The sequence below is a fragment of the Narcine bancroftii genome, chromosome 11, assembly GCF_036971445.1.
Source record: "Narcine bancroftii isolate sNarBan1 chromosome 11, sNarBan1.hap1, whole genome shotgun sequence".
Lineage (NCBI taxonomy): Eukaryota > Metazoa > Chordata > Chondrichthyes > Torpediniformes > Narcinidae > Narcine > Narcine bancroftii.
This window is the reverse complement of record NC_091479.1, coordinates 94,794,987-94,806,928: the sequence shown is the minus strand read 5'-3', so window position 1 is coordinate 94,806,928 and position 11,942 is coordinate 94,794,987. Positions and strand designations below refer to the sequence as shown.

General features: G+C 36.7%; 1 protein-coding gene across 7 annotated transcripts in view; it reads left to right on the top strand.

The window, feature by feature from the left end:
- The first annotated feature begins 1,967 nt into the window (after positions 1–1,967).
- Positions 1,968–11,942, top strand: part of cnot2 (CCR4-NOT transcription complex, subunit 2) — a 112,823-nt gene continuing 102,848 nt past the window's right edge. For 2 of the 7 annotated variants that reach the window (XM_069904088.1, XM_069904080.1), the window contains exons 1-4: positions 2,015–2,069; positions 3,025–3,086; positions 3,656–3,775; positions 4,404–4,562. The gene's annotated coding sequence lies outside the window, so the exon portion shown is untranslated. Of the gene's footprint in view, positions 2,070–3,024; positions 3,087–3,655; positions 3,776–4,403; positions 4,563–11,942 lie in introns of all 7 variants that reach the window. The other 5 variants (XM_069904081.1, XM_069904083.1, XM_069904082.1 and 2 more) reach the window with 5 other exon arrangements.

The following is an 11,942-nucleotide window of genomic DNA, read 5'->3' as shown; positions in this document are numbered from 1 at the left end:
ATGCTCAGTGTGATGGTGGTTGATGTCCTGCAATGAACCCAGACAGACTGTGGTCTTTCTGTTAGGAAGTCCAGAATCCAGAGGGGTATTGAGTCCCAGTGAGGACAGCTTCTCCATGAGCTTCTGGGGTCTGATCATATTAAATGCTGAGCTGAAGTCAGGTTAATAAGTCTATCATTTGCTGTTTTTTTGCCTCACTCCCATCTTAAGTAGAGCGACATTTGCATTTTTCCAATTCTCTGGATCACATCTAACGTATCCATGAAGATTTTTGAAAAATCACTTCTAACGTATTCACAATCTGTTCAGCTACCTTTTTTTTCCAGAACCCTGAAGCATTATCCCTCTAGGTCGGGTGACACCCACCTCCAGATCCTTCAGCTTCCTAAACACCTCCTTATTAATAGCAACTCTGCCCCGACTCTCTCAAATTCTGAAAATTGATGCAAAATATCTGTTCAGTTCATCCATCATTTCTTTGGTCTCTCTCACCCCTTTTTCAGCATCATTTTCAATGCGGTCTTGCCTCCCTTTTACCATCATTTGCCTTCTGTCATTTTTAAGTCACCTAATCCTGTGGGTTCCTGATAATTTTTGCAATATTCTATGCCCTATATGCTTTTATGCTGCCTTTGTCTTCTCTTGTCAGCCATGGCTACCTCATTGTCCCTTTGGAATGCCTCTTCTTTGGGATGAAATAATTCTGCATCTTCCAAATTACTTTTGGGAACCCCCTCCCATTGCTTCTCTAAAGAGAAACAAAGATACAAGTATTTTAAAGAATAAAAATGCAGCTGGATTTTGTTATGTTGAACATTATTCTTTACAGTTTAAGATAAAAATGAAAATCCCTCAGTTACCAATGAACAAAGTCCCTGAATTACTTCACTCCTAGCCTTTTCTCATTTAACATTCATTACTTAAATAAGTTAAACTTTGTAATACTGATGACTTTAGACTATCACTCCCAATGCTGGGAGTACATTGAAGGTAGACTTGTTGGTATGGAAGCTGTTCTGTCCAAGATCAGAAGGTGAGCTCAGAACATCATCCAAACTTCCCTCCCCTCCACCGATTTCATCTACATCTTCTGTTACCTTGAAGAGAAAACAACACACTGAGGGACTTTTCGCAGCATGGACACACACATTCTCTTCTGCCTCCTCCCATCAGCGCAAAACCTCATGCGTGTGAAATTGCACACACCGTCTGCCTGAAGGGCAATATCTTCCTTGCACCCATCGGACTCCTGAATGAACCTCACAACACTGCTCTCGTGCTTTGTATCAATTGATTTTTGTTTTTAAAAAAAAAGTGTAACTCTATACTCGGTGAATGTTTCTCCATTAAAGTGTAACTCTGTAGATGCGTTCTTGCCCTTCTACCGTACGCATGTTAGATTGCCCGTGGAGAAAGCCCTTTTCATTGTATTTGGTATGACATGACAAATAAACTTAATATTGGGCACATTTTTAAAAAAAAATCAACACTTAGGGGTATTCATACCATACATTGAAGAGTAAAGACAAGATAGCATTTCTCCAAGACCACAGAGCAGATTTACATAAATATAAGTTAAGATAGAAGTTATCTACAGCTCCCAAATTTAAATGGAAACCCCCAAATCTATCACAATAAATAACAATCAATTTCTGAAAACACCAAATGTATTTTAGCAGCCTTAAACATTAATATTCAGAATGTTAAACAATAGAAAAGCTATTTAGTTCATATGTGGGAGGTTCATACACTTATAATTGGGGGGGGGGGAAGCTTCCCATAACTTTTACCCACTGTTGTTTCATGAGGCCAGCTCCTCTCTCTCTCTCTCTCTCTGATGTGGAGAAAAAAAAAATTGAACGTTTAAAAAGAATTAAACCCCCCCCCATCCATTTGCAAATCAAATGCAAGGTCGCGGCCTGGGCAGGCTGATCCCTCGCCTGGTCCTTTCTCCTGGTGCCTGTGTTCAGAGGAGGGGGGGGCAAAGGTCAGAGGGTAAAGGGCAGCACCCAGCATCCCCGGTGCAATACACAGCCATCTTGGAGTTATTTTAGGAGATAATTCATGCGGTAAGTTTCAACGTTTTCTTGCTTCATTTCTCGCCCGGGAGCCCCCCCCCCCCTCCTTCCCCCCCTCCCCCGGAGCGGCGTCGGCGAGGACGCCGGCGACCACTTTGCCGACGGGAACCGGGCCCGACGGGAGGCGGTGGGTTGGCGGGGTGGACGTTGGGGCGGCTGCTGGGCTTTTTTTTTGTCTGGGCTCTGACTGAGTCTCTCCCTCCTGGTGTCACCGAGTAACGTGCAACCCGGACGAGAGACCCGGCCTCAACGCCCAGGGGCCGGAGGAAGATCTGGAGCCCTGTCCACGTTGCCACTGCAGCCTTGGGCAGCGGGGCCTGGCCCCGACTTTTTCGCTCTCGCACTTTCTCGCCTCGCCAGGGTGCATCTCTCCCCTGCCCACGGTCTTGCGATGTGACTGGCCTTCCCGCAGCCCCAGCTCGAGATTCCCAGCGGTTCTCACTCGCTTGAGGATGCCACTTGCATGCCCGGGGCATCACTAGATTTTTAATTTTAACGGTACAGATAAGGCTTGTGTTTTGTTGTGGCTGCGGTTGTTGGATGCAACTGCTGGAAGTCGGATTTGCATTTTTCTTTTGGATTCAAAGATAGTTTTGTTTCATGTTGCAGAAAGTTTCTTGGGTCCATTCATGGCGTTGTTCTTAAAATCATCCTCCATAATCCAAGGACGAGTGACATAGTCCCAAATAAAAAAAAAGTAGCTGGCGATTGGTGCTTTGTTGCAAAGGCGACTTGTATTTGCAATCGCACGTCCCGAACTTGACTGCTGAACCGCGTACGACACAAGATGCTGAACATTGAGTTCTCTGCATTTAAAAAAACCCAACCCCATTTATTACACCAAATATTCTTCTGCTGCCGTTTATTGTAGAGTATTTTTAAGTAAAACTATTGGGTCAACGGTGAAAGAATCCGACATTCAGATTTTTATTTCATTGCTCCACAGCTTTTTAGCATCTTCCAAAACTCAAATGATTTTGGAATCTGGATTGATACTGATGTTTTGAGGTACAAGGTTTATGATAACATGCAAATGAATTTTGATCTTGTCGTACTTGGGATGAATTTTTGGAATGCATGTTGCTGAACTGAAAAAAGAAATAATTTATAATAACATTTTAGAATAAAATGTAAAGTCGCAGGTCCCAATTGACATTAATTGGATCAAGAGAAGGAGAAAACTAGTGTTTGATTTCTAAATTGGAGTTCCTTAGATATCTGTAACACTTTTGCTTCCAGGTTTATTTTTCAACTTGTATTATTCTGTATCATGATTTAAAACAATAGGATTTATTTTACACTCATTATATTTGTCAGTGCAAGGCTTTATACTCTATAGGAGTTATGTGATGAAAAGTATAATGTCAGTATACCCTTACCCCAACTTGGATGATGCTTAATTATTTTTTTGTGCATAATATGGTGAGTTTGTTTTTCACTTGTGCAGGATTGATTCTGATTTATTAGGGACATTAATTAACTTCTCATGGCCCAAGATTTCTGATGCTGTCAGATGATTTAAAAAAAAAAAATTAAAAGTAGTATAATCTCAGTATTATTTTATTTTCTCCTTCTAGAAAATGAAAGTGATTGTTCAAAAGTAGTATTTCATTGCTAATGGCTAATAGTTTTGGCAGAAGAAGTGTCACATAATTGAATTGTGGCCGGCACAAGGATTTTAGTAAAGCAACAAACCGGTTTGTGACCATTTTTGATTTTTGTTCATGTGATCTGAAAGACACTCAATATTAAACTTTGACCTTTCCAAGTTTCCATTGCATCTGGTGGGAACAATTATCTAGTGCTTGGATCTGCTGCACCATCAGATGCAGTGATGATCAGTTTTAAGACATTGAATTAAGAATGTAGCAACAAATTAAAACATTTGGCTTGTGTAATTTTCCTTCAATATATTCCCAGTTAGCTCAATAATTACATTGAAGGAGTTTCACAATAATACTTAAGGTATCAGAGAGGAAAATTTGTTAATTGAATGACTTGAGAGTGAATTCTTTTGAACATTGTAGGCTTTGAAAATACCTTCTTGCAATCATTGAGCTAATGATTTTTTTTGAAATCGGGCTAGACCAAATTCCATGAATTTTTAAAATTCCATTATTCAAAATACTTTGAAAAATGGGATTTTTCTCTGACTTTGTCTTTTTGCGATATTTAATGCAAAAGTGTGTTTGTGATTTTATGTGTAGTTTTTGAAAATTATATCATTAGTTTTGATGGACTTCATAGTTGTAATTTGTGAAGATAATAACTGGTAAATAGCTATGTTGTTCTTTTCACTGTGACACTTTCTTCTTTTTTTTAAAGTGAAGAATGGCATCTTCATCCTTATTCTTGCTCAAATATTGTAGACCAACCCACAGGCGTACGAGTATTTCATGACTTCTTAAGACGTACTTTCATGGCAAGTGGTTGACTTGGAGTAACTAGAATCTGAATTAACCAACTTCACCTCTCCTTGGAAAGGTTTGAATCAGAATTCATATGAATGATGTTGCAGATGTAGTGACATACTCATTGTTTTACATTAAATTATCAGAAATGTATTTCTTCACTACAATTAGCTAAGTGTTGTTAAACCACTTGTCCAAAATGTTGAATGAGAATTGCACATAGTACCTTCCATTTTTATTCCTTTATGCAGTTGTTGTTTCTGATCAGAGAGATGAGTGTCACATCAAATGCAGAAAGTCTTTCAGTAACAGTGTATTCAGTGTTTGAAAAATGTTGGGTTTGCATCTCTGTCCCTTCCAAGTTATAAAAATCTCTTTGGATTGTCATGGCCCTCTGAGCAAAGTGGGATTTATTTGCCATCCTACAACCTGCTCTGCTGCTTTGTGTTCCATTTTTTTTTTCTCTCATATTAGATTACCTGAATTGTGATTACAAGTTGTATGTTTTTTTTTTTAACTTTCAAAACATTGGGAAAATTGTGTACCGAGATGCTGTTTTGCCAGTTTAACTATCACTCTAGTGTTGTTTGGGTAGCATCAGTGTGGCAATCAATGAAAATATGAAGGAAAGATTTGATGGTGACATGATAGTAGCATAATCTGTTTACAAGAAGCATCTAAATTAACATTGTAATTAACACCGAGTTGGTTTAGACGAGCTTGATGAGGATCAATTCAGATTCTAGGTACTGTTTGCAATAGTCTTCTACATAGCTGACAGGATTGACTGCATCAATATAGAAACATGATGTATTAAGGATCTAAAAAAGAGATATCATGTCCAATGTCCTAGCCTTAGATCGATAATTATAGAGTGGAAGCTTTCATTCATTTGTTTTTGTAAATATGGAAAGTACTGTTGCTAATTGTTCAAACTTCTAACTCCTCAGTTAAAGCATCAGTTTCTGCCTGACATCAGTGTGGATATGTTTTCACCATAGGAAATGTAATATTTCAAGGAGAAAACAATCCATGATCACCTCAGGACCACCATGGGTGGCCACTAAATGCACTCTTGTCAACTTTGATCTCTTCAAAGGATCATTTTGTTTTTAAGACGTGCACATGTGATTGACTTTTCAATGCTACGTGGGGTTAGATGAATCATTTTAAAAATTACTCCAAATGTTTGTTCATTATGTGGATTGGCAGTCTAGAATAGAGCAATAGCAAAATTTTTCAATTGTGGAGGTAGATGTTGTTGTCTCTGGTCGATCCAAAATAACCTAGAAAAGGGAAGGTTATTGAAGTAGACCAGATAAAGGTTGTAATTTTATTGTCATTTTGGATAAGGCTTGGGGTCTTTGTTGAAAGTAATCCATTAAAACTATAATCCTTTTTGTGTTGAGAAAGAAGAAAACTTATTGAAATTGATGATCTGAAACATTTTTAAATGGCAGAGATGTTTATCTTTGCACTGCTCCAATCAAAACACTTCATGAGAATAAAGTATTTGAAGTGCATCAGATAAACAAATGCACTGGCTATTGCACACATCAAGATTCCATAAATGGAAACAGACTGTTGATTTTTTTTTGTGTAGTGGGTGTTGAGAGAGTTGTGTCAACTGAAACGATATGTGCATTTTTTTTGAACCAAATCTTAGACCTTTTCTTTGGCCATATTTTTTGATGTTATTCTGTATCTGAGGGAAATGTTCATTGTTTCTTCCAGCCATCAGAGCAATATGGTGGTCTTTCATTCTGGATTCTAACTGAGATCTTGATTGCCACCATTGCATAATTCACAAGACACACTCCTAAAAAGCAAATTAAAAGCTCCTGTTTAATTATATGAAGATTTAGAAGTTAAACTTTTTTGTACTTTCACCATGTTCTTCCTCATAGGTGGTGCAGTGGTATTTGCTTTTGGTATAGATGTAATTGTAACAGTCTGATCACTACAAATTTTAAGCATGAATGCAGAAATTTGAAATAATCATGTGATCAGTTTACAACCAATGAATATATTTGTTTCATACAAAAAAACCCAGCATATGGATACATTGTTTCCCAGTGATGATAATCAATTAATACTTAGAAGAAATGCTGAAAGTTTGTGTTGGGGTTTCAGATGTAAAATATACACAAAATTGTTGTTTTTTTTTTGTCTTCGGCCAGTATGTATGTCTGGTCAGCTTTCTTAAGGGGGATACAAGGACTGTCTTAGAGGTGATTCATCCAGCTGTTTGTTAAAGTTTAGTGTATAGAGAAAAAATCCACAATCTAAAACATTGTGATGTGAATTTTATATATGCATCCTTTAATTGAAGTTTCAGTTCAAGATGTGCTAATATCCATATTCTGTTGATAGATTGTTTGACTTCTCTCAATACTTTCTCCTTTGAAAATGGAATTTCTTTTATTTTGATTTAGGGTTCTGACTTAAAATGTTGACCATTTTTCTCACACTGTTGGGGCTCAACCTAATGAGTTCCTCTGGCAAATTGTTTTTGTTTGCATTTAATTTATCCTCCTGCTTCAGTTCACAAATATATTTAGGTCTTGACTATTTCCATTGAAAATGCAGCAAAATTGTTGTTTATGTCTGAATTAAATTGGCCCACTAGCCATATTTGAAAGAAAAACACTTTGTCTACATTCATACCCACTTTTCTTCATCCCTGAAAGCTAAATGAAATCAATATTTATTTCCTTGAAAATTATGATGATCAATATTTCCTTTAAGTAAAGGAACAGTTTGATTTCTGGACTGTTTGGATTGTATCCTCCTTAGGTAGAGTAGCCTCCAGTATAATTCAAGGCTTAGATACGAGAGCTAACTGCTGGCAAGTGCTGAGCAGTTAGTCTAATTTGCCAACAATAATAAAATTTGATGCCAGAGGTTTGCTCGTTTTAGGACCAGCACAGATGGAGTTTGTTCATTATTAAAAACAAAATATTCCAAGTCCTTCCATTTAAAACTGCATTAGCTATATTGCAGAGCATTGTATATGTTTGCACTAATGTCTAATATTGTGATCATTTTTTCCTCAAAAAACATTACTGTAGTTAGTGTACTGTAGAACATAGTACAGAACAAGAACAAGCCCTTCGGGCTACAACATCCTTGCTGAACGTGGTGCCAAATTAAACTAAATCTCTTCTGCCTGTTCATTATCCATGCACCCCCAATCCCTCCAAATTAGTGTGTCTCATCTTAAATGGAACTATTGTATCTGCTTCCAAAAGTTAATGATAAAACAAGAACATCAACCTCCAATGTTTGAGATCTTCTGCCAAAATGAATTGTATTTCAATTGCTTTTGCTCAGTGGATTTGAAAAAGAGCTAGTTTCCTTTGACTTGTTAAAATATCTTGCTAACCTTGAGAGGCGAGAGACTAAAGGATTCCCTAATGAATAGGGATGAATTGCCATGCAATTGTGAAGTATGGAAACAGGCTATTTGGCCTAACTCATCCACACCAGATACCCTTCCATATGAATCCAGTCACCCAGTACTTGGTCCATAGCCTATTATGGCTAATAGATGTAAGCACTCATCTGGACAAGCCCTCAGCAAATCAATCTCTCAGGTAATAATTCCAGGTAAACTTTGGTTAAATAAGATTTCAATCCCCAATAATCCATCTAAATCTCTTCCCCTTTATGTTAAATCTATGCCCTCTTATTTTATCTGATAGGGTAGTCTGCAGAAAACTTTTCCCAGCACCTCAGTCATGTCCCCTCTGGTGAGATGAGGTTTAACTTCTTAAGTCTCTCTTCATAACTGAACTATTCTTTCTCTGGCAGATGTCATGATTTATCTCTTCACCTTCTTTCATGCTGTAATATTCTTCCTACAGCATTGTGATCAGGAATGCACAGAGTACACCAACTGAGGTCTAACCAAGGTTTTATAGAATTGGAGCATGACCTCTCTTCTTCAATATCCTGATTAATGAAGCCCAGTATCCTTTCTGGCTTCCTAACGATGTTATCTTCCTGTGATTTCCACCTGCAAGGACCTTTACTCGAAGGTCCCTCTGTTCCTTAGTACTTCCTTAACCCTCACTACTCCTGCTGAATGCTCTAACCCAACTATTCTCAACTATTTTCTTTTTGGCTAAGCCCCTTGGGATTCTGCTCCAAATTTATGGACCCCTTCCATGTGAAGCAGTGAAATTTTGTTGGTTTCTTCCTTAATTCTTTCCTACCAAATGCTTAAAAAACATAAAAAGATATTTTATGAAGTCAGTCTGTGTGTCTTCTCCCACCCCCATGTCTGGTATGGTTTCCATTTTTTTGAGAATGGCTGCCCTAGCCTCAGTGGTGCTCTGAAAATGTATCCCCTCATTTGTCTTGATTTAAGCTCTGCTAATCTTTCATCCAACCTCACCAACACATTGGTATGTCTCTGTAGTGGAAGACTACTTCCCATTCTATTAACTTTGCAAATCTTTCTCTCATCTGTGAATTTATTTGTGTTTCCCATAGCCATATCCAAGTCATTCATGAATATTGTAAGTATCAAGGACTCCAGCTTTGATCCTTGTGGTACATCACTATTCGTAGCCACCCAATGGTTAAAAACATCCCTCTACCATCACCCTTAGTCTCTAATTGCCAATCCATATTTGGATCCAGTTTGCCAACTTGCCTTGAACTCTGAGCCCTAACCTTTTGAGCCAATCTGGAAAAAAAAAATCTGAATCTATCTCCCATGTGGGATACTATCAAAGGCCTTTTGAAGGCTGTGTAATCATATCTTCTGCTGTCCTCTTCAATACACTTTGCTGCCTCTTCAAAGAATCACTCAAATTGGTCAGACCGATTTGCCCTTGACAAAGATCATAAATGCATACTCCGAGTAGACCTCAGAATATGGAGTGAGCACATGTGATTTGGGATAAATAGGTTTAACAGACTTTTGTATTTATTAATTCTTAATGTTAATTTTTTTTGCATGTAAAATGTGCCTGGAGATATACTTTTTTAAAAAAACCTCAAAATTGTACATTCTATTTTTGCTCATTCTTGTTGAAAAGAAAGTACATCTTACTGCACAAGATTTTTTCCTTAAAATCTACAATTAAGATGGTTTGTAGTGGGACACAAATCCATCAAGGTGTCATATATTGTCAGTGTCAATCCCAAGTGATTCTAAAGCACTGCTTTAGAGTTTTGTTAACTCTTAATATTTTCAATTATCATTGAACTACTTTTTGGGACAGTATATTGATCATCTGATAATCTGTTTCAGTTTAGCTCAGTTTAACATTCGCTTAAAATCTGCTAGTAATATTCCAGAATCAGAATATTCAAAAAAAATTAGCATTGATTTAAAATATTACATTTTGTTCAGTGTTCATTGTTTTTAGACTACAAAATGCATGTAACGTTTCTATCAGTTTGGTTCACAATCTTCCTGATTTCAGTTAGTTGCTGAATAGCTCAGATAAGTCATTAGTTGTAGGCATGTATAGGAAAAATGTAAATGGTTATAGATTGTGTTCAGAGTTTATAATTTTATGGAAGTGAAGGAGAAAAATCCTCTTGTTTTGGATTGAGATATTTTCCTTTCAGGTCCTCTAAGTTTATTTAAACTTTTTATTTGGTGAAATTTTGCATTGTTATAGCAAACGTAGTTTTGATTAATTTTAATGAATTTTCAGTAGATTATGAAAATAAAATTGTTTTCTCTTTTTCACTCATATGAAGTTGTATTATTTTCCTGTCATATGAACATTTAAAAAATTTAATTGGGATTTTCTTGATGATGAAATGTGTTGAATAAAAATATGCATGCCATTTAAGCACAGGAAGCTCTTTTAATATTGGAGAACCGTCTAAACTAGAGTTTGTCAGTGTTATCAGATTTCTGGTTATCAGTCATTTTTCTGTATTTGCAGGCATAACATTTTATTTCTATACTAATCAATATTTTTTTACATGATTACTTTCTCCTTTAGACAAAGAGGAAATGTAGAATCTTTAAGACAGTTTTTGCACCACATCTCACCCCACCAGTTCAAGCACATTTACATTATTAAACTGATTTTAAAAATAATTATAAAGGGTATTTAATTTCCATGATGGTTAATACAATTCTAGTTGATAGCCCTTTTATACGTTCTGCTCTCTGACCATTTTTATTAATTATTTTTCCTCACTAGAATTTCTGTTAGACCTAAATAAGAGATGAAGAGAAAATCAACATAAAATTTGATGCTTCACCCCCCCCCCCCCCCCCCCACCCGCCCAAAGAAGTTAAGTGTGCTTGGATTTTTTTTCCAGTAGGTCCAATTGCATTTACATGATGGACAGTTTTCATTTTACGGCAGTGCTGTGAATGTTCCTCAAATCCAAGGATTTAATTTTGGATTTGTAACCCATTTTCAGCATTTGTACAAAAGATATTTATTTTGTATCAATTGAAAAGTTTTAGCACACCAGTTATTTAAGTTGTTTCAACTTCAGCACATACTTTGCTCAAACTATATTGTGCTTCCAGATATATACGAGTATTTATTTATGGACTCTGGACAAATTAATTTCATAAAATTTGTGAAATTTTAATAATCAGCTCAATTACATTTCTTTCAGCAATTTCTTATAAATTTGTGGATTAGCTTCACAAATGATGCTGCATTTGATGCATGAATGTAGAAAAATTGTTAAAACTGATTCTTTGGCATAAAAATGTAAAATATTTCATAAGCTGATATAAAGAGAGGTGAAATAAGTCAATTTTAAAGCTGTAAAAAGATGTTGAAAAGCTGATAAGTTCAAGCAAGAAGTTTCAAAGGATTATGTCTTGATTTTGATAAGACCATCTCCAATTAGGATTCATAGACACGATCTTCCAGAGTTTCAAGTAGGAAATAGAATATTTTAAGGACAGAAGGTGGGTAATGGTTTAAAAAAAAGAACCATGTGGTGATTAGTTAAATTTGAGGCATTGAAACACTTAAAGCTAGTGGTGAATGGGGAAGAAACAAACAAGGGCTTGCGATGAGGTGTAGATTCCAAGCTCATGAACATTCCGGTCAAAGAAAGAGTTCAGCTAAGTGCAGAGAGGTGAAGAGAGCAAATGGAACATTTTTGGTAGAGTGCAGATGAAGGGGAACTGAATGATTTGAATGGCATTGAAAGATGGAGGATGGTAGTATGGAAGGGGGACAAAGCAAAAGAAATTGCTGGAATTGTCAGACCTGGACACGAATCAGAGACGTGTTAATTCCTTCTCTCTCAACAGATGCTGCCTAACTTGAGTATTTTCAACATTTTCTGTTTGCATTGCAGATTTTCAGCGTCTGCACTTTTTTGTTTTTCATTTTCTTCTTCACAGAACAACAATGCATGCTAAAATTAATGGGGCCAAGTCTAACCTGATACAGGGTCTGGAATCTAAGTTCTTCTGGTTTGAGACCTGGCCATTTCAGCAAATCTA